The following is a 21517-nucleotide window of genomic DNA, read 5'->3' as shown; positions in this document are numbered from 1 at the left end:
AAGACAAGTGACGAGTTGCAATCTTTTCAAGAAACTATGACCAAATGTCGTGTGACCCTCTCCTTCATAGATTTATTCTGTCTTAATTTAAGTGCAGTCACATTCCATTACCGCCTATGCAAAAGAGTAGCATTTATTCAAAATACATTTCCTACCTAGGGCTTGACCCACACAGCCCTTAGCATTAAGCCTTCAAAGGCAGTAACCTTATGAAAATGTACACTTCTGCATGTGGTAATTGAGAGCTAACATGCATTTGTATGTAACATTTTTTGGGCCCACTCACCTACAAACCCATCAATTTCTAGGGATTATATTCCCAATTCCACCCTCAAAATAGATATACGCCTGCCTTTGGCAGGAGTAAGTCTAAAACTGTTTTAGGTAGGTGGGACACTAGCTAAAAAAGCTAAAAATTCATTAACTTTTAAATTTGTCACTGGTTCACAAACTTAATCGATACACCCACCCACCCTAGACCAACCTCAAACCCATTTTCGTGAAATTTCTACATGAGCAAGATTGTATAATGAGGGCAAAATCTCACCAGTTCTAATTATGTTAGCAAGGCATGGACCTTCATCCTCACACACATGTCTGCATGCCGAATGTGCTCAATAAATCTGTGACTCGACCCTTGTTCCAACAAGATAAGGAAGCAACTTTCAGTAATCAATTGAGTCTAAATTTAAATAGAATGTATTCAGATTTCATGGCTTCTTATTTATCAGTAGTATTTAGGAAGGTACTGACATTAAATAGACAGTCGAACTCCAAAGCGATACGACATTGTAGCCATCATGACTCTGCACAGTTACACATACAACAACACACATGCAGACAACTTTGCAAGCACTTTCTTTCACACGCAAGATATCCGAGTATTCATACATCTCCATTCCTTTATGAAACTTTTTAAAAGAAATTAGTGAAAACCACATCAGTGCAAAACATGAAAATTCATCTTAGAAGAGAACCTAAAACAAAATTATCTAGCATCGTTGTTTGAATAAACTGCTAGTTGGCTGTTCCTTTTCACTTCCAATGTATCAATATCAAGTTTTCAGAAGGTAACTCTTGAAATGGATTATGGATGGAAAAAGTGGTCTTTACGTTGAAGATCACAAATACAGTTTGTATTTTATTCTTTCTATGCTGATTTTCTAATGCATTTAAAAAAAACTCAACAAGTATAGATCCAGAGAACTTGATATGACCTATAAACATTCTTATGTTTTTTCAGGTATTTTCATTTTTCCTCAATTAACAGGTATGCACTTTTTGCCTTATATATGCAGTATATCTGCCATAATAGCATTTAATTTTCTTTACATCTTCAATATTTTATGCATTGTACTTTATGCTTGCACTCCGCAAACAATCTGAACAAATTGTGTTGCAGTCCTTTCCTTTCAGCACTTCAACGAGACTCAAACTAGTAGCACTATGATAATAAAATATTCTCTCTTGACTTCGCTACCCGCTACCGACGATAACAAGACACGAACCCTTGTGATTCTAAAAATGAGGCCAGTAGACGATGCACGTAAAATTACGTTGCAATTATGGCTCTTGCATCCGATTATAGTGCACTTCTCTATCAAGGCATGGACATCTCTATACGCCATTACGCTATATTTGCGAGCAGACTGCGGACGGTGTAGCTTTTAACGGGAGTGTGTACTATCCCTCATCTCGAGTATAATCGGATGCAAGATGCATAATTGCAACGCAATTTTACGTGCATCGTCTAATGGCCTCATTTTTAGAATCACAAGGGTTTGTGTCTTATTATCGTGGGTCCACCCTGTGACGAATCTAATGAAAACGTAATGAAAACGTCTCCACTCAGTGCGGCCTACCTACCAAGAAGGGTTGGACCAAGCATTGGAATATTCTTGAGGGCCTTTTATATCCCGAGTGAGATATACCGTAAAATGTGGGAATTTATATTTTAATCCTGAAGAAGGTGTTGGCTTTTAATCAAGTTGCCAAAACCGAAACGCGTCGATGCCATTTTGAATTGTGACACGCTAAGTCATTGGACTAAATAACTTCTCCATTCAAGATATATGTACAATTTGGAGTTTGATTTAATTATGTCTGACTGTTGTGTCATTTTCCATTTTAATTAGAACTATTTTCTATGTATTATTCCCACTGTGTTATGATTTTTTGTGTAATTATTTTATTGTGTTAGGATATGTGCACAACTATTTTACTGTATTCTTCTTTTATAAATGTTATAATACACGCTTTTAATTTTGACCATCTGCATCATCTTTGCTCTTGCTAGACTGTATGGATTGAACTCATTCTGTTTATAAGGATGAGGTTGCAAGTGAAGTATCTGGTATGTATTTTATCCAAAGGGGACACTTTACTTGACTTACAATGTTTTCACTAAATCAGTGGTCTTTTTCTGCTGTAGCCCACATTTTAGGCCAAGCTCTATGATCCATGAGTATCGTAAGGTATTCAAATTCTTTCCCAAAAACAAGGTGCTCAATCCATGATGTCCTACAATCAAAAACCAGGTAGGAATGCTAATTGCAGAGGTGAAAGTAGTGACTGAGGGACAATCAAAAGGTCATCACTCATACAACAATGGGCAAAACCACAAACATATGTATTCCCCTTCACCAGTAAACCTTTATTAAAAGAAAGTGTCCTTAACATAACTGTCCCAATTGGTCCTATACAGACCCCCATAAAATGTCTCAGGATGTGCGCTGAGTAGGGTAAATGATGAAGAGGAAGGGAGATGAGCCAGCTGAGGAAACACATCCGCACACAGGAGCAGGGAGGCCAGGTAGAGCAGGATCCCACACAGGCAGGATTCAGAGATTGTCATTCTTAATGGTTGGGCTCTCTGTGGTTGCCATTAAGCACACCATCCAGGCAGTGAATCTCAGAAAAAGGTCCGGTTAGGGTTCCTGCCCATTTTCCTATATAAAGGTAAAGCTAGAGGAAGGCAGAAGAACAAACATGGAATCCAGCAATGTGTCATGACTTCTGCCTTCTCCGGCACATGCTCTCTTCAGTAGGAGGGAGGAAGAAAAGAGGATACTGAGTGGAGAGAACAGATTTGGAATCCAGGTAAGGTGTCCTGTCTGATGCCTTCTCAGGCACATGTTTTCTTCGGTAGTAACCAGGGTAGGAGGGGAGAACAGGGATGCCAGGTAGTGCAAACAAACCAGGAATCTAGCAGACTCTCTTGACTGCTGCCTTCCCAGCCATGTGTTCTCTTCAGTGGGCGTCATAGTAATAGGAAGAAGAAAAGGAATTCCGTGTGGGAAGAAGACATCTAGAATCAAGCAAGATGTTCTGGCTGCTGCCTTCTCTCCTATTCACGGTGGAGAGGAGTCTAAAGACACCGAAGAACACTGAAATAAATACTGGGTCCATAAAACGAGGATACAAAGTTAACCATTGAGGAAAGAATCTCACCTAGAGTACATTAGTTTAATTGGTCGCATGAAGTAATAATACCTGGAAGAAGGGCTACTCTGACAAAACATATGTTTTTTTTTTCATAACCGTATTTATTGAGAGTTCAGGCAAGCATCAATACAGTTCTCCACAATCAGGAGGACACTGTCAGTAATACACAGGTAGTAGCATGACCAGGAACCCGAAGTTTCAAAGCATTCCCCACCCCACCCCCTGCCCCACCAACCCCTTTAAACATACCCAACTCCCGTCCCCAACTACCCACCCCTTATCCCACCCTAACCCGGTGCACGTGTTCACAAGATAACAACGACAGATGTAAGGTAATGCAGGTGTCAGTCATCAACCTAAGTTCCAGGGTCCACATCTGGAGGTAGCACATCATCTATGTCAATCGGAGGGTCCAGGGTCAGCCCTCTATAGTCCGCCCACCGCTTCCAGATTTTATAGTGCTTCCGGGGGCACCCCCTGGCCTCAAACACAGGTAATTCCAGCCCCATGAGAAAGTCTAATCCCGCCTTCCAGGCGCTGAGTGGGGGGGCGCGGTCACTCTTCCACGCCTTCGCCAAGTCCCGTTTAGCCACCACCAACCCCAGTAACAAAAGATGTCGTTTGTATATGTTGCCCCCTACGTTCTCCAGGACATGGAGGAGGCCCAGCCGAGGCGTACGAGGGAGGTCCCATGCTAGCACCTCTTATAGGCAGTTCCAAACCCCAGTCCAAAATCGGGTCAGGCCCCCACAAGACCACACTGTGTGTAAGAGTGTCCCCCGTTCAGCACCACACCTCAGGCACTCCGGGGCGGCAATAAGGCCCGCTCTCCACAATCTCTCCCTTGTGTAGTACGCCCTGTGAAGGTATTTAAACTGAATAAACCTGAGGCGGACAGCTATGGCAGCCCCACGGGGGGATTCAAGGGCCTCACGCCAGTCATCTTCATCCAAGGGGCCAACATCAACCTCCCAGGAGGCCTTCAGCGTCAGGAGGGAAGAGGAGCAATGCGTGACCAGGGAGCGGTATATCTGAGAAACCTTCTTATTGCCCAAGTCCCCCATAAAGAGCCTGGCTTCAATTGGGCTAAAGTCGGGAAGTTGATCTATACCCACTACGCTTGGTCCAAGAGCATGGCGGAATTGGAGGTACCTGAAATTGGGGCTTAGGTATATGAAATTCGGAGCTAAGGTCCTGGAAGGATTTGAGTGTAGTCCCGGTGAGGACATGACCAAGTGAAGAAATTCCGATCGCGTCCCAGCCTCCAAAGCCGGACAGGGAAGCCAGCGCCGGAAGCAGTCCATTATTCCACAGCGGAGTCTCGGCGGTCAGCCTGCCCCACCAACCCATGTGGCGCAAAGCTTGTCGCCAAATCGCAAAGACCACCTGGGTGACCCGCGGCAGCTTCTTCCGCCGCCCGGCCGAGTATAGTAAAGTATGGAGTGTGGCATCCCCCATCAGAGAGTGCTCCAACGCATTAGCCGGGTCACTATGATCTCCATACCACCAGTCATTGAGCACCAGGAGGTGAGAGGCCTGGTAATAGGACAGAAGGTCAGTGGTAGCTAGGCCGCCACAGTATGTGGAGAGAAAGCATGTCCGCAGTGCCACCCTGGAGGCACCCCCGGTCCACAAGAACCGGCCAAGTACGGAGTTAACACGACGGAACCACTGCGGGTCAATCCTGTGCGGGTGATTCTGTAGTTGGTAGAGAAGTCGAGGCAGGGCAACCATCTTAAAAATGGCGGATCTACCATATATATTAAGGGGCATGCGTGACCAAGTCTTAACATCCATTTGGACCTTGTCCCACACCGGCTGCACGTTCCGCTCCCACGCCACCACAGCCGAGGCCGACAGGAAGACGCCCAGATATTTCAGGCCCCGACCGCCACCCGCAGGGCCGCGGCCCACTGGCATGTCACTGGTTCATCCCCCAGTACCCACAGGGTTGATTTGCGTGGATTGAGAAAGAGCCCCGTCACCTCGCCAAACTCCCGCATTATATCTAATATACGAGGGCCGGTGCGGTGAAGGTCGGTCATGAAGAAGAGGACATCGTCCGCATACAAAGCAATACGATCTGAAAGTTCCGCCCCCCATACAAAGCCCCGGTACAGTGCGTCCAGGCGCACTCGTGCGGCTAATGGCTCCATGGCCAACGCAAAAAGATAAGGGGAAAGGGGACACCCCTGACGGGTGCCCCTGGCAATTGGGAACGTCTCGGAGATCGCCCCAGAGACGCGTACCGAGGCAGTAATGTCTGTATAGAGCAATTTCACGTAGGAGATGAACACCGGGCCCAAGTTGAGAAGCGGCAGAAGGGCAAAGAGATAGGTCCAGCTGACCGAATCGAACGCCCTATCAATGTCAGCGAGCAACAGCGCTGCCCGATCCCCGGTCGCCCCCACCGCGTCTATCGCAGCCTGTGCGCGCCGAATGTTGTGTCTCGTCGCCCGGTGTAGCATAAAACCCGCCTGGTCCGGGTGGACAAGGTCTGTTATATGCGGGAGCAGGCGGTTCGCCAGGGCCTTGCCAGGAGCTTGTCTTCAAAGTTGATCAAAGATATTGGGCGATAGGATTCGTGGCGGTCGGGAGGCCTACCCGGTTTTTGGAAGACCACAATTTCGGCCTGACGCCAGTCCGAGGGCAGGCTACCACGCTCCCGCGCCAGTTCCAACGCCTGCCTATAGTGCGGTCCAAGCTGCAAGTGGAATTTCTTATAGAATTCGCTGGGGAACCCACTCGGTCCCAGCGCCTTACCGACGTTAAGTTGACCCAACGCATCACCCAGCTCCTCTGCCGTCAGGGGGAGGTCTAAGGCGTCCCGTACCTCGTCTGAGACCGCGCGAGGGGGGGGACCTCCACAAGGAACCCTTCAATCGCCTCGGGTGACAGGCTCTCTCGAGAGGCGTATTGTTGCGCATAGTAGCGCGCGAAGCTCGCCGCAAGAACCGCAGGGTCTGTTATTACAGCTCCCGCCTCATCCGTAAGCCCAGGCAGGGTGATCGGTTGCATCGTTTGCTGGCAGAGCCTATGAAGCATGGTGCAGGACTTGTCACCCCATTGGTACACCCTGCTCCGCGTAGCCAGCCACGCTTGGCGAGCCTCATCCATCAACACCGAGGCATAGGATTGCTGCGCTTGTAGAAGCAGTCGCAGCACCCCGTCATCACCCCCTCCCCGGTAACGCGTCTCTAGCACCCCCACCCGCTCTGCCGCCGCAACAATGCTCTCCTGCCGAATCCGGCGGGCAGAAGCACACCAAGCAATGTCCACACTTCTCAGGGCGGGCTTCATGGCTTCCCATACCGTCAGCGCGTCAACCCCTTCCGTGAGGTTGTCTTGCCAATAATGGGCGATTGCACTGCGCATATGCTGGGTGTAGGCCGGTCGCTGCAGATGCCACGAAGACATCCGCCACCGGAACGGTTGGCGTGCCCTGCACAGGTCAATCTGTACCGCTACTGGGGAGTGGTCGGACAGCCCACGAGGCCAGATTGCAGCCCCTTTCACCCTGTCGAGGCAGGCCCCCGGCACGAACACACAATCCAAACGTGACAGGGAACCATGTACTGCTGAAACATAAGTATATTCCCGCACCCCGGCATGCAGATGCCTCCACGCATTCACCCATCCCAATCCATCAATCATTGCATTCAGCCGCGTGGGCGAGGCCGCGGCCGCGACCCCCTGCATCCTCTGCCTGTCCAGACTCCTGTCCGCAACATCATTCCAGTCTCCTCCAATCACTGCCATGGAGTGGGAAATCTCAGTCCACAAGTCAAATAGTTTCTCCGCCAGGGACCACTGCAGCGGGGGAGGGGCATACACACTGCCAAACACTACCGGTTCTGCTCTAATCATCCCCTGCACAAACACAAACCGACCCTGGGGATCAAGCCAGTGACGCTCATGAGTATATGACAGCCGTTTGTGAACAAGAATGGCCACCCCCCTTGAGCCCCTGGTAAACCCCGCATGGAATACCTGATGAAAGCCAAACCGCTGCAGACTCAATGCTTTAGTACCCAGCATGTGTGTTTCCTGAAGGAGCATCACATCAGCCAACTCCCTTTTGCCCCAGCGTAGCACAGCCCCACGCTTGATCTTGTCCAACAGCCCCCGGACATTCCAGCTCAAGATTCGCATAGAGGCACCAGCAAGTATTGGTCGCGGGATGTCAACCATTGTCTCGATGAGCAAGTCTCTGCGACCTCCAAGACCCGACCCAGGTCTCCAACACCATACTAGCAAATATTGCAAGAATCACGTGCACCCCGTTCAGAACAACCCCGACCCCCGTCACCCCCCTCAACCAACCCCGACCCCCAAACAACCCAACTCCCAGGACCCACCCCCCACCCCTATACCTCAGAGAACATTGAAGTACCTGTCGCGGCATGGGGAGCTTCAGGCCCAGAACAGAGCGCCTAAAGCCAACCATACCAATGGATCCCAACAATTCCCCCCACTAACAGGGCGCACCCCCAGGACCACCCCTCCAACCCCAAGAGGAGTAGGCAGCCCACAAACAGTGCCCCGAACCCCAATCACACAAGCATCTGGTTCACATGAAGGGCACAGCAGACGTATATCAGCCCCCTGAGGGCCCTCAAGCCTAGCCAAAGCACACGTTCATACTGCACCGGTCAATGTCTGCTCCATCAGCAAGGTCCGGTCCGCCATAGAGTACATCGATGGACCAAAGGCAATCGACAAGTGCCAATGTTATAGAATGATCAGGATTCCTTGCCAGATTGATCCGTGTCGGGCTGTGTGTCCCCCAAGAGGGGGTCTCAGGATAAGGACCTCCGTCGTGAGCGGGACTTCCGACGACGTTTCCCTTTACCGGGAGGGTCGCTCCTCTCCTGGGATGAGCTGCGCGAGGGTCCAGAGCTCAGCCCCGGCTGGGTGTTCGGTCGGATCTTGACCATCTCATCCGTCCACTGGAAAACGGCCTCCGGAGAGTCGAAGAAGTGAGTCCTGGAGTTGAAGATCACCCGGAGACGGGCCGGATAGAGCAGCGAGTACTGGATTTTTAGGCCACGCAACTTGGCCTTCGCCGCCAGGAAGGAGTGTCGCTGCTGCTAGACCAGCTTGGTGTAGTCCGGGAAAATCATAATCTTATGGTTGTCGAACAGCAATGTCTCTTTGAGCCGCGCTTCCCGGAGAATGACATCTCTGTCGTGAAAGTTCAGGATTTTGGCAATGATTGGCCGAGGCCGCTCCCCCGCCGGTGGTTTCTGCGTCAGGGCTCTATGTGCGCGCTCCACCACAAAGCAGCGCGACAGGGTGTTCGGGGGAAGCCAGCTCTCCGACCACCGTGCCAGGAAGGCATCCATGGGTCCCTTCTCGCAGTCTTCCGGAAAACCGACAAAGCGCAGGTTATTCCGTCGCGCCCGCCCCTCTGCATCTTCCACGTGAAGCGCCAGGCCCTTCTGAATCCTCTCCATGTCTGCCACCTTCTTTTTAAGGGTGCCGACGTCGCCTTCCACCTCTGCAACCCTGGTTTCAGTCTCTGTGATGCGGGCGACCGCGTTGCGGAGATCTTGACGCAGCAGCATCAAATCGGCACCGACCGCGCCAATCTTCGCATCCAACATGTCGCGGGACTGCGTGATGGCCGCCATCAGCGCCGCGTTGTCCGGTCCAGCACTCTGGCCACCTCCGGCATTCCCCGCGCCCCCTCCGGGGCCAGTGAACTTATCTATGGGCCCCTGCTTGGTGGCGCCCGTGCCACCCCCGCCTCTAGTCATGGCTCCAGCAGTTGCGGCGGGGCGACTCACACCCGGATAGGAGATCTCGGCACCACACACCAATATTGTCCGCCCCTCAGGCCAAGACCGGGGTATCCGGGCCCCGTCGGGCACAGCGCTTCACCCACCTGCCACCAGCACGCCAAGTTACATCAAGCAGACACCCCGGGTGGGACACCGGACTCCAGTAGCAGAAGCAGCGGCCAGCTCAGCACCCTACCGTCCCAGGGCTCCGCCGGTGCACGCCAGCCGCCTCCGCCGTCGCCAGGCTGCCGGGCACCACACCGCCGCCGATGAGGAGGCACAATTGGGGTCCGAGGCCGCGGCACCCAGGCAAGGCCGCTCCTCTGGGGCGTAGCAGCCGCCAATCTCGGGCCTAGAGTCAAGGGGGCTAGAAGGGCGCCAACACACCTCCGTCCACGCCGCCGATGCAGTGGAAATCAAGGGCACAGCCAAGCCGCCGGATCAGCACTCCCCGGGGCCTCGCCGCAGGGCCCGCCGCCGTCCACAATCCGGGCCGGGTGTTCCCCTTCCCCTCGCCGGCGCCGCTGCCACACAGCCACCAGTAGTCCGGGGGGATCCGGATTGCCTCCGGGTCCGCGAAGTCCTCCAACAGGGTCGCTGCCCCGCGACCCTCAGCAGCTCAGTCGGGTGTGCTAGCGGCAGGATACTCCGTCTTCCCTCCTCTGGCCAGCCAGAAGCAGTCAAGCGGGCTCAGCCGCACCCAGTCAGCCCGGCGCCAGAGCCAGCGGGCGGGCGGGGCAAAAATTGAGATCCCGGCTCACCACGCGGCGAGCAGGCCCAGTGGGCGCCGCCACCAAGAGCCGCTCTAGGCACGATCCGGGGCCCCAGCAACCACACCAGCGGGCGCCCCCGGTCTCCAGCAGACACCACAGCCTTTGCAAGGGGAATAAAGGGGGTTCGGGGCCAGGATAATTAGGCGGATAAGTAGCGGGCCGGCAGGAGCTCTACAGAGCCGCGTCCGCCATCGTCGCCCTCGAAGCCACGCCCCCCAAAAACATATGTTTTAATAAAGAATTCTTTCCAACTTACCAACCGGTTTCTGGAAAGATATTCAAATTGAGCCTAGTAGAAAAGAGCTGTACTTGGAAGATCAAATGCAACATGTGAATGCTACTCAGCATTTTGACAATTCATTGTGATGCGTATCCAGGAAAGCCATTAGGCATGAGGTGATTGCCCTAGTCAGAATTGCAGTTCCTCAGGTTCTTTACCAATTTCCTCAGATGGTTTATGTAATTTTATAGAAAACAATTGCGACATACTTCTACATAGAGTCTACTCCATTGACATTGCTAAAATTGTTACTGTTAAGAATACCACTTCTGTTTATCTGATAGTGTACCAAGAAAACAACAAATACATTCACAAATGCTCTCTCATGGTGACTAGTAGGGTTGGTGCCATAATAAAGTGCACGGTCTTTGGTGATTGAGCCATCTTGTTATCCATTGAAGAATACTAGGTTAGAGTAATGTCTACAGCTCTTTATGGTTCAAAGGTTTTGGCGAAATGTAAATACAGGATTTCTTGCCAAGGTAGGAGGTAGAAAGTGCATTCTTCTGCTATAGTGCCTTCCACTGAGAATCCAATCACATCCCTTTACCGGTCTTGGGGGCTGTATTTCAACTCAAACCTGTTGCTCCTCTATTCAACTCTGTTCAGAATGTGGACTTCAGAGGAATGTATGTTACATGGGTTGTGTGACCAGTGTGTGTTAGAAAACCAGAGCTGGTGACATCCCAGGATTTTGAAATGTTAATGATACCTTGGCCACTTTTGATATTTAAGGTTCGATCCAAAACGGATGCCTTTTTTGTGACTGGTCAAGTCCGAAGAGATTACTTGACCAAACCGCACCTTTTGAGTCTCAAGCGTCTGGCCCTTTGACATGCTGTTACGCTCAGTGGTTGAGAGTTATTGGGATCAAATGGACCCCCAAAAGTCAAAGGTACCTTTATTTTTATCTTGTTTTCATGGTCTTTTTACCATTGGCTTCTTATACAGACTGATGACATTACCTTGAACTAACGTCTCCTTACAGTCCTTTTTTGTGAGGGAACTACTCAAACAAAGGATCTCTTTTAACACTGTGGCTGAACCACATTTAATATAGATGCAATTTTCAGATGTACGTCAGTAGGACATTATTACTGTCCATGTGGAATCTAGGTTATCAGCAACAAATTGAGGTCTGTTTTGAAGGTCCCATCCTCTGACCGTAGCAAAGATTCTTGAACAATTACAGATCAGGCACTGTATGCAGGTCAGTTGGCGTGCTTGGCTTCCGCATTAAAGCTTTGCAGCATTCAGCCATCAGCACCTTTGCCACCCACAAGAACTCTAGGTGGGAACGGTTTGCGTACTGTAAGCGATGGAGCCTGTCTTTTCGGGGTGGAGCAGCTAGATGGTGCATTGGAGGGAAGTCTATAAGCCTTTTCTCTACGCCCATTGATTTTACTGAAAATGAAGGGCAGTTTGGTCACTCTGGTTTCCTCATCTTGGTGTTGATAAGCCTACCTCGCTCATCTCTTTCATCAGCAAGGTTGTCACAAGAACACGGAACAAGTGACTGAGGTTCTGTTATTGTGTCATTGCAAATATTCCAAACAGGTTACAGTAGTGTCTAGGCTTACACGAAATCCCACATTCTCTGTCTGTTCCTAGCTAGTAAATGGTCTGGTGTAAGCATTATACACAGCTACTAACAGAATCCACTGTCTGTAGAGGAATTTCAAGAATGTGTGGCAGATATATGTGAAAGTTCAATACTGTCAACTCAGACAGGTATAGTAAGTAACGTATGTACGAGCTGAGACTGTCCAAACATCGATGCTGTATTTTCGATCCTATGGCCACGCTTCACTATTCCAGCCATTATTATTTAACTGCAAGCCTTTCTCTGAAGGGGACAACCTGATACTGCCCATGCGTTTATAAAAGGTTGCCATGAAAATGTAGGTAAAATCCTTTGCACAATTATTCACAGGATTGGAAACTGTGCTCTGACTTAAATCAATTGCTCCATTGAAGCAAAAAAAAAAAAAACTCTGACAAAGATTCATAGTTTGCTAGCCCTGAAGAAGTTCTGGCTGGAATAATGAACAAAGGATCAAAACTACATCGTCCTTGTTTTGAATTTGGACTGTGACAGTTCTTACACATGCTACATATTATACCCGTTTGAGTGCACATAATCAGTCTATCATGCCAAATTACAGAAGCTGCTCACTTGCTCAGCAGATGTTGTGGGTCCTCTTCCAGACACCATGCTGAATCATTCATCCAGACGAACACCTGAAAAAACCATCTTTGGGGACTTCAGGAACAGGTCAGGGGTACTATTCTCCACTGTCAATGAGCTCGTCAAAACACAACTGATGAACCATTTGCACTTGTTCCCTCCTGAGTGGTGCGTTTTGTTGAGATTTTTGTCTGTTTCTAGCTAGGTTGTTGCTCAAAATCTTTGAGCGCATTCCTCACTGTGATTTCTCTTTGTAGACTTCCATACAGTTGCCAAAACTTCAGCCTAATTTATTAATGTACTTCAAGTACACTATGCACTTTGGAACCACACACTGTGTTCCGCTAAGAGACACATAGTAGTGCCGAAGACTCCTTCACCTCTCCACTACACCCTTCCTGCTTTTATTCAAATTATTTTGACTGAGTTGCCCTGGAACAAGGCAATATTACTGCTCACAATGTGTTTCCATGGGCGCACATTTCCTCAACTTTAGGAAAATTTTCAGTGCTAGGTTCTTAGCGTCTGATCCAAAGCCACAAACGTTGTTGCCTAGTTCCTTGTTATAAAGAGGTCTAGTTTACCTTTACCCGGGCATGTGGTTCTCATGGGGGCTCTCTTGCTTCTAGTATAACATTGCTATTTGTAACGTGATTTGTTTTGTAAGCAAATCCAAGCATACATAAATACTAGCTGAGTGCCACACATATTCAGGTTCTGTGTTAGTACAGTTGTGCATGTGAGAGCTCGAAAATCACTGAACACATCTGGTCACATGCATTCCTGCTTTTTCACTACAGTTTAGTGGATTCAGAGTTCTCCTTAACTGCTCATCTTTTACCCAAATCATTCATTTTGCTTTGCTCTATAAGTTACCTACTCTGCTTCACTTTCAGTTGTTTTGAAACTGGGAGAACGGCCCACGATCCTTTGCTGAGTCACTGAGTCTGTGAAAGACCAGTAAGAGAGATGTAAGCTTTTAGTGGGGTGTTCCTTTGTTTTCCTAGATAGTTATTGTTTTATTTAACCATATATGTACTCCACATGCTATATAACTGAATTGCTTCTAGGCATTGGGGTGAGAGAAGTGGGAGAGCAGAGGGCAGACTAATTGGAACAAATATGTTTTCAGTTGTTTCCTGAAGGGAGGAGGTTGTTGGAGTTCTGCAGGGGAAGACTGTTTTACAAGATAGAGAGCACGAGTGCAAAGGGGGCACCATGTATAAATAGTGGACTCTCATACTGAACACTTCAGTACACATCTGCAAAAAGAACTGTTACTTTGCTGCCAAAGTGCACCGGTATAATGAACCAAGGACCACCAGAGTGACTCCAAGGGCTAGTTGGCTGGCCTCCTGATCAGCGCCTCAGGGACAGAAAAATCTCCTAACGCCTTCATCCCAACACCCGCACTATACTTGTTGTGAGTCTTGCCCTCCAAGTGGTGATACCCTTATCCTGGACCCCTTGGATGTAGGCCTGAAGGTGCTGTTCTAGCCCAGCTGCAGTGCTGTCAGAACTGACACAGCGCAACTGCCAACAAGTGGAAGGGCAAGAGATGCTAGAAACCGGTCCCTAAAGTTCCCACAATCTTGGTTGACTGGGCTCCTGAGGATGTCGGCCCTGAGCCTACCGGGAACTATATTGTTGCTCTAAGAGACCTGCCTGAACTTGCTGGATGGCAACTTGAGGGTGGACCCACCAAGGAGGAATTCTGTTAGACGCATAAAGAGTGCCCAACTCTAGAGTGCATACAATGGCAAGTTGAGTCCCAGGCTGCTGGTAATGCCTCTGGAGATGCAGGGTATCTACTGGGAGAATGACCTAGTCAGTGTGCTTAAGGTTCTAGGACCTGGGGCAGCCCTTGTGGTCCCCCAGTGTTACAGGGCCTTCCTACTGGGGCTGGCTCATGATATACCCCTGGCAGGACATCCGGGGCAGGACAAGATGTTGAAATGTACTCCTTTCTTAGGGGTACACTGGTGCACAGTCACCCTTTTGTCCATGGGTTCAAAAACCAACAAAGTAGAGATCAGCACTGGAGTAGGAATAAATAACAAGTTTATTAATCACTGATAAGTTGGACCATGTCCACACAGCACTTTCATGTGCTGGAGGAGGTAGTACACTGAAGTCACAGAACACAGGTCTTTCATACAGGGTTTCTGCTCAGTAAGCATGAAAACAGAAATAGGGAGAACACATTTTGGAAATAGTTATCAACAAACAAGGGCAGATTAGTACCTAATACTGGTGCAGAACAAAGAGCTTGCATGACTGCTGGAAGGCATTCTGACATTCAGTAGTCCATGGGAGGGGCAAAAAAGGGCCAACAAAGGTTTAATAATGTGTGAAAAACTGCCTCCAAATAGAAGGGAGGCCAATCTGTGCACGGACATCCTTCTGAGTATGGGGCACGGAAGTATATAAAATGTTCTAAATGCGATCTGGTGTAAGTGCACGTCCCCCCTTAGACAAGAGGTGACCTAAATAGGTAACCTACTGTCTACAAAATTAACATTTCTGTCACAAGACTTTGTGATTGTGAGAGGCAAGAAATAATAACAATAACAGTGTTCCTTCTTCCCACGGCTCAGGGGTATCTGCATCCAACATGATGTCATCGATATATTGAATAAGAGCCACCCTTTTTGGTACAGGAAAGGAATCAAGCTGCCTTTTTAATGCCTGACTGTAAAGGCTGGGACTCTCTATATAGCCCTGTGGATCTCCACAGAACCGATATGATCTATTTTTCAGGGTGAACCCGAACAAATAATGGCTGTCAAGGTGAACTGGTATCGAGAAGAAAGCATTCTTCAAATCGATCACCCAAAATGTAGTGGCAGTAGGAGGGACCATAGTGAGAAGTGTAGTCTATATTGGGGCACTACAATTTTATTTTACTTCTCGCAAATTAATAATGAATCTGTAAATTTTAGTATCAGTGTCTTCTTTCAATATCGGAAGGATAGGGCTATTGCAAGTGTTACAGAGGACCTCTTCCACTACCCCCACTTTAATCAAATCCTGAACAATGTGTGCCAATGCTTCTTCACCTTCTCGGGAAATTTTATATTGAGGCAGGCGAGGCAATGAAACACCCTCCTTTACTTGAATATGTACAGGTGGAATAACCATTTGACCCATATCAGTATCTGATTTAGCCCACAAAGTACTGGGTAAGGATGCCAGGGCGGCATCCTCATTGATAAGACAGGACCTCTCAACAATTGGATAATTGTCATTCATAATAACACGCACACCTTCCGGAGAACAACGTATTGTGGCACGAGATATTTAATTGTATATATACCCACAATGTTATCCGGTGGGGTAGGGGAGAGCAAAAATGGGCATGCTGCAGTAAATTTATCAAGTCTGAATTCCAGTGGCTGTGAAAGTGGGATAGGTGTAGGTGTCCCATCAAATCCTATCAATGTTATTGTGCTGGACAGGGGAAACCTAGGAACCATTTTAGGCAGACTACTACGGGTAGCCCCTGTATCAACCAGAAACCGACCAGTAGATCCCAAGACGTTTGCGTCAACAGAAGGACCCATTTGATCTACTGGCACCTCAACCGGTTCCTTACCCCGTCCTAGGCATCCCTATGATTAATCAGAATCTGCAAGGACCTCATCAGAGTAATCAGACATTTGATATTGATTTCGTCTATCAAAAGTATTAGAGTAATTTGGTCCTTGTTCAACTGCTTCAAATCTGGGGCGAGCTCCTGCACCTCCCCTGTTTCCCGGATTCCCTTGGCGTCTTCTCATACTACCCCTTCCCCGTTGGTAGTGCTGACTTTGCAAAAGAGGGCACTCAGATGTCAATGCCCAGTCTCTTTTCAATAAACACACTGATCGGGGGACAAATTTGCTCAAGGGAGAAGGGGCACCCCAGGTGTACACATTGCACATCCGCCTCTTCCACCTCGCCTAAATGGTGGACCATATACTTGAGCCAACATAACTTTTGTCTTTTAATTCTTTTAACCTTATCCTCCCTGCCTTTCGCTTCCTGTTCCTGTCGCTTATAATACTGAGCCCTAGTCAAAAGGGAAACTGGGGAAGACATGGTCCAAGAACTCTCGCAGGCCTTTAAGCGACTAGCTATTTCCGGCAACATATTAGCGAACAATTTATCAACAAAAGAATGCTTAACCGTATCATCAGCCAATGACCTGCCACTAAAATCATGGAATGTTTCCTCAAATCTTGGAAAGAAGTCAGAAACTGCCTCATCCGTTTTCTGTTACAGGACTCTAACTTAGTCCAATCTATTTTCTTAGGGGGTATGAGAGTCTTTAACTTAGTCACAATAGCTTTAGGAAGATCTAATCTCTCCTTCTGAGGTTTCTGCGCAGGCTCCCTTTCCGCATCTATTTGTTCTAAATGTTCCCAGGTGTCATCATACATATGCTACATTATCATCTATTTTATGTATTGTTCTCCACATATCAGGAGGCAAAATAAGCCCAAATAACATATCCATATTTGGCAAGGTCAATCCTCATCCACAGGGGCACTTGGAGTGGGGAATTTATACTTGGGTGGGGATCGATCTAATAAGATGAATTCATCCTGAGGTTTATTAAGCATGGGATAAATAGGGCTCCTAATAGGGTACTGGCCATTTATCTTTAATCAACGTTCTCTATCTTCTTTTTCTATTTTTCCTTCTATTCTTTATTTTTTTTAATTCTAGCTCTTTTTGATATATAGTTTTTCGTTGTATTTTTTTGTTGCTCTAGCTTCTGCTTTTTTGCTCTCTCGCATTTCTTTCCCCCACATAAACACTGCTCTACATATTGAACCTTTTTAAAATCAAATGACCCATTCACTGGCAATTGTAGATCAGAATCTGTTTTGTGTGTATTTGTTCCATAGTGGACCGTACATTATGGAAGAAATACCATATTTGACATACATATCTCGATTAGGCCTTCCCTCTGGGGGACCCGGCTGACTTTGTCCTAAACTGGTTTTGGTACCACAAGAGCAGCAACACCACCTACGGAGTGTGCTGAGAGCAGGCATATTCTACAAATATTAGTAAAATATTACTACTAAAAATACTTTAAAAGGAAAAAAATCTCCACATTACCTGCCTTCAATTTTTGCAAAAATTAAATAACAAATTCAAACAAAAAGCCCAGGCTTAACAAATCAGGAGTGCCACTTTAGCGACCTTACCAAACAGAAGACTCCAATTCCCACCTGCTGATCTCCTGTCGACCTAATGGTCTCTCCAAAATTGCGCCAAAGAAAACCCCAATTGAGATCAACTAACACCTGGAGGGTCAAATCGGTAAAACTGGGAAAGTCACGTCGGCCTGCAAAGACAAAGGTCTCCTCGTGCAGTGCGCTTCCTCAGCAAAATTCCAATCCTCCGTCAAGACCACTCCTTCGGATGGCCGCGTGTCCAATGGGGCCTCAAGAGTCTGGCGCCAACTGTGGAAATGTACTCCTTTTTTTAGGGGTACACTGGTGTAGGGTCACCCTTTTGTCCATGGGTACAAAAACCAACAAAGTAGAGATCAGCACTGGAGTAGAAATAAATAACAAGTTTATTAATCACTGATAAGTGGGACCACACAGCACTCTCAGGTGCTGTAGAAGGTAGTACACTGAAGCCACAGAACATAGGTCTTTTATACATCGATGCTGTATTTTCGATCCTATGGCCACGCTTCACTATTCCAGCCATTATTTTTTAACTGCAAGCCTTTCTCTGAAGGGGACAACCTGATACTGCCCATGCGTTTATAAAAGGTTGCCATGAAAATGTAGGTAAAATCCTTTGCACAATTATTCACAGGATTGGAAACTGTGCTCTGACTTAAAACAATTGCTCCATTGAAGCAAAAAAAAACAAACTCCGACAAAGACTCATAGTTTGCTAGCCCTGAAGAAGTTCTGGCTGGAATAATGAACAAAAGATCAAAACTACATAGTCCTTGTTTTGAATTTGGACTGTGACAGTTCTTACACATGCTACATATTATACCCGTTTGAGTGCACATAATCAGTCTATCATGCCAAATTACAGAAGCTGCTCACTTGCTCAGCAGATGTTGTGGGTCCTCTTCCAGACACCATGCTGAATCATTCATCCAGACGAACACCTGAAAAAACCATCTTTGGGGACTTCAGGAACAGGTCAGGGGTACTATTCTCCTCTGTCAATGAGCTCGTCAAAACACAACTGATGAACCATTTGCACTTGTTCCCTCCTGAGTGGTGCGTTTTGTTGAGATTTTTGTCTGTTTCTAGCTAGGTTGTTGCTCAAAATCTTTGAGCGCATTCCTCACTGTGATTTCTCTTTGTAGACTTCCATACAGTTGCCAAAACTTCAGCCTAATTTATTAATGTACTTCAAGTACACTATGCACTTTGGAACCACACACTGTGTTCCGCTAAGAGACACATAGTAGTGCCGAAGACTCCTTCACCTCTCCACTACACCCTTCCCGCTTTTATTCAAATTATTTTGACTGAGTTGCCCTGGAACAAGGCAATATTACTGCTCACAATGTGTTTCCATGGGCGCACATTTCCTCAACTTTAGGAAAATTTTCAGTGCTAGGTTCTTAGCGTCTGATCCAAAGCCACAAACGTTGTTGCCTAGTTCCTTGTTATAAAGAGGTCTAGTTTACCTTTACCCGGGCATGTGGTTCTCATGGGGGCTCTCTTGCTTCTAGTATAACATTGCTATTTGTAACGTGATTTGTTTTGTAAGCAAATCCAAGCATACATAAATACTAGCTGAGTGCCACACATATTCAGGTTCTGTGTTAGTACAGTTGTGCATGTGAGAGCTCGAAAATCACTGAACACATCTGGTCACATGCATTCCTGCTTTTTCACTACAGTTTAGTGGATTCAGAGTTCTCCTTAACTGCTCATCTTTTACCCAAATCATTCCTTTTGCTTTGCTCTATAAGTTACCTACTCTGCTTCACTTTCAGTTGTTTTGAAACTGGGAGAACGGCACACGATCCTTTGCTGAGTCACTGAGTCTGTGAAAGACCAGTAAGAGAGATGTAAGCTTTTAGTGGGGTGTTCCTTTGTTTTCCTAGATAGTTATTGTTTTATTTAACCATATATGTACTCCACATGCTATATAACTGAATTGCTTCTAGGCATTGGGGTGAGAGAAGTGGGAGAGCAGAGGGCAGACTAATTGGAACAAATATGTTTTCAGTTGTTTCCTGAAGGGAGGAGGTTGTTGGAGTTCTGCAGGGGAAGACTGTTTTACAAGATAGAGAGCACGAGTGCAAAGGGGGCACCATGTATAAATAGTGGACTCTCATACTGAACACTTCAGTACACATCTGCAAAAAGAACTGTTACTTTGCTGCCAAAGTGCACCGGTATAATGAACCAAGGACCACCAGAGTGACTCCAAGGGCTAGTTGGCTGGCCTCCTGATCAGCGCCTCAGGGACAGAAAAATCTCCTAACGCCTTCATCCCAACACCCGCACTATACTTGTTGTGAGTCTTGCCCTCCAAGTGGTGCTACCCTTATCCTGGACCCCTTGGATGTAGGCCTGAAGGTGCTGTTCTAGCCCAGCTGCAGTGCTGTCAGAACTGACACAGTGCAACTGCCAACAAGTGGAAGGGCAAGAGATGCTAGAAACCGGTCCCTAAAGTTCCCACAATCTTGGTTGACTGGGCTCCTGAGGATGTCGGCCCTGAGCCTACCGGGAACTACATTGTTGCCCTAAGAGACCTGCCTGAACTTGCTGGATGGCAACTTGAGGGTGGACCCACCAAGGAGGAATTCTGTTAGACGCATAAAGAGTGCCCAACTCTAGAGTGCATACGATGGCAAGTTGAGTCCCAGGCTGCTGGTAATGCCTCTGGAGATGCAGGTTATCTACTGGGAGAATGACCTAGTCAGTGTGCTTAAGGTTCTAGGACCTGGGGCAGCCCTTGTGGTCCCCCAGTGTTACAGGGCCTTCCTACTGGGGCTGGCTCATGATATACCCCTGGCAGGACATCCGGGGCAGGACAAGATGTTGAAATGTACTCCTTTCTTAGGGGTACACTGGTGCACAGTCACCCTTTTGTCCATGGGTTCAAAAACCAACAAAGTAGAGATCAGCACTGGAGTAGGAATAAATAACAAGTTTATTAATCACTGATAAGTTGGACCATGTCCACCCAGCACTTTCATGTGCTGGAGGAGGTAGTACACTGAAGTCACAGAACACAGGTCTTTCATACAGGGTTTCTGCTCAGTAAGCATGAAAACAGAAATAGGGAGAACACATTTTGGAAATAGTTATCAACAAACAAGGGCAGATTAGTACCTAATACTGGTGCAGAACAAAGAGCTTGCGTGACTGCTGGAAGGCATTCTGACATTCAGTAGTCCATGGGAGGGGCAAGAAAGGGCCAACAAAGGTTTAATAATGTGTGAAAAACTGCCTCCAAATAGAAGGGAGGCCAATCTGTGCACGGACATCCTTCTGAGTATGGGGCACGGAAGTATATAAAATGTTCTAAATGCGATCTGGTGTAAGTGCACGTCCCCCCTTAGACAAGAGGTGACCTAAATAGGTAACCTACTGTCTACAAAATTAAAATTTCTTTCACAAGACTTTGTGATTGTGAGAGGCAAGAAATAATAACAATAACAGTGTTCCTTCTTCCCACGGCTCAGGGGTATCTGCATCCAACATGATGTCATCGATGTATTGAATAAGAGCCACCCTTTTTGGTACAGGAAAGGAATCAAGCTGCCTTTTTAATGCCTGACTGTAAAGGCTGGGACTCTCTATATAGCCCTGTGGATCTCCACAGAACCGATATGATCTATTTTTCAGGGTGAACCCGAACAAATAATGGCTTTCAAGGTGAACTGGTATCGAGAAGAAAGCATTCTTCAAATCAATCACCAAAAATGTAGTGGCAGTAGGAGGGACCATAGTGAGAAGTGTAGTCTATATTGGGGCACTACAATTTTATTTTACTTCTCGCAAATCAATAATGAATCTGTAAATTTTAGTATCAGTGTCTTCTTTCAATATCGGAAGGA

General features: G+C 47.4%; 1 protein-coding gene across 5 annotated transcripts in view; it reads left to right on the top strand.

Annotated features, from left to right (window-relative positions):
* Window positions 1-21517, top strand: part of POLG2 (DNA polymerase gamma 2, accessory subunit) — a 278334-nt gene that overhangs the window by 92750 nt on the left and 164067 nt on the right. The window lies entirely within an intron of this gene.

Source organism: Lissotriton vulgaris, chromosome 7, assembly GCF_964263255.1.
Source record: "Lissotriton vulgaris chromosome 7, aLisVul1.2, whole genome shotgun sequence".
Taxonomy (NCBI): Eukaryota; Metazoa; Chordata; class Amphibia; order Caudata; family Salamandridae; genus Lissotriton; species Lissotriton vulgaris.
The sequence above is the reverse complement of the archived record's forward strand: the minus strand, read 5'-3'. Positions and strand labels throughout refer to the sequence as shown.